This window comes from Sinocyclocheilus rhinocerous, unplaced genomic scaffold, assembly GCF_001515625.1.
Source record: "Sinocyclocheilus rhinocerous isolate Xijiao unplaced genomic scaffold, SAMN03320098_v1.1 scaffold125, whole genome shotgun sequence".
Taxonomy (NCBI): domain Eukaryota; kingdom Metazoa; phylum Chordata; class Actinopteri; order Cypriniformes; family Cyprinidae; genus Sinocyclocheilus; species Sinocyclocheilus rhinocerous.
This window is the reverse complement of record NW_015660494.1, coordinates 36,335-38,304: the sequence shown is the minus strand read 5'-3', so window position 1 is coordinate 38,304 and position 1,970 is coordinate 36,335.

The window sequence follows — 1,970 nt, the reverse complement described above, 5'->3', positions numbered from 1 at the left end:
TTTGTTCACCCCCCGGAGCCGTGTGAGACACTTTTTTTATGGATGGGCGCTTTTTATTTAACTTCTTTTGGACTGATGCATGCAACACCCGCTGAGTGGCATTAAACAGCTTGAAAGATCAAATACAATTTTTAATATAACTCCAACTGGATTCATCTGAAAGAAGAAAGTCATATACACCTAGGATGACTCGAGGGTGAGTAATTTATGGACTAATTAAAATTTTTGGGTGAACTAACTCTTTAAGGTTTTAAAACTCTTACTGATACTGCTGATCGATCTGGTATTTTAACAGTATTCTTATCGGTTCTTTTTGTTATTTAAAAACAAAAACAAAACAGACATTTTAAAGAAATTAAGAACAGAATTAACATAGCTTACATTTCGAAATTTCTCAGTCCCTTTGGCTCAATTATCAGGATGTGATTTTTTTTTTTTTTTACTATTTTTTAACTATAAAATATGTTCAGCTCTCTGAACAGTTAGTTTCTTGTTTACACCATATTTTAATTTATTAATTTAAGCAAATTGCATGTGTTTTTGGCACGTTTGGCACGTGTGCAAAAGAGTAGGTATTGTCTACAGTTTGCACAATAACTGAATGAACATGGCTTTCTGATCAAAACTGAGTTGATTCTCAGACAAATTATAAACATTTTTCCATCATGTGAGCCTTCACATGCAAAATAATTCAAAATCTGTTAAACGTATTTGTATACTCCATAAATATCTAAGAATAAATAAACATCCCCTCCTCAAGCAAGACCATCACGGCGATGTCAGGCCCCCAGGCAAGAAGATGGAAATTTGTAGCAATAGCATTTTTTGTTCCTCTCTCTGATGGATGTCATTTTGTGGCAATTTTCTGTTCACTATAAATGTCTATTTCTGAAAGAAATGTGTAATTAAATGTGTGAGTTTTCTGTTTACATGCAACACACTACTACACAAATAAATGTACTGTATAAAGTCAAATGTGCATATTCTTTCTCTGTGTTCCATAATATAGACTTTTCCCAGTGAACTTTTACCTACTGTTGAAATCAACCTGCAAGCACACCCATGTGGGGCCCAAATGGGTTTCACCTAGGGCCCGGTCAATTTTGTCCCATAAAAGAACAAGTCATCTGCTGAGAACCTGATCGATTTAATCTCTTCTATTTAATTACGCAAAAAAACATGTTGAAAAAAATTAATCAAACCCAGCAGGGTTATATTTAGTAGTAGCAAGGTAATGCCTCGTTCACACTAAAAGCGGCACGCAGCGACAAAGCGACACATTCCCATTCATTTCAATGGAGAGACAGCAATTTCTGGTGACACGAGCGACAGTGACCACTGGTGACAGGCAGGCATGTTCAGCACCTACAATTGAGGAAATGTTAGTAGAGCTATGGCAACACTATGATATTTCCCCGAGTGACTACTGTGACAGAGTGAACAAAGGTCAAATAAAAACAATATTTTACCTCAAGTTCTCTTTGGAAGATTGACGGTCCATACTGTCCTCTTCATGCAATCTAGGTATGTCTACTCTCATGTTTTCTTTTTTGGGGGCTTTTCTGACGACAAGACAGCCAGAGCGAAACATGCCATTAGGTAGCCATTGTTTGTTTACGCTCACTGTACCTTCTGTCAGTCAATAGTATTGTGTAGTCTGAACCCGGCATTAGAAATACAATCCTGTGTATTGTAACCTGTGACAAGATACATATTAAGTCACGGTAAAACACACATATACACATTTTCATTTATTTTCATTTTCTATATACACATTCTTAAAGGGGTGGTTGATTGCGATTTCACTTTTTTAACGTTAGTGTGTAATGTTGCTGTTTGAGCATAAACAATATCTGCAAAGTTACGAAGCTGAAAGTTCAATGCAAACTGAGATATCGTCTTTTAAAATTCTGGCAGTTTAATGCCTACAAAAACGGCTGGTAGGGACTACAACAAGTTACTTCCCGGGT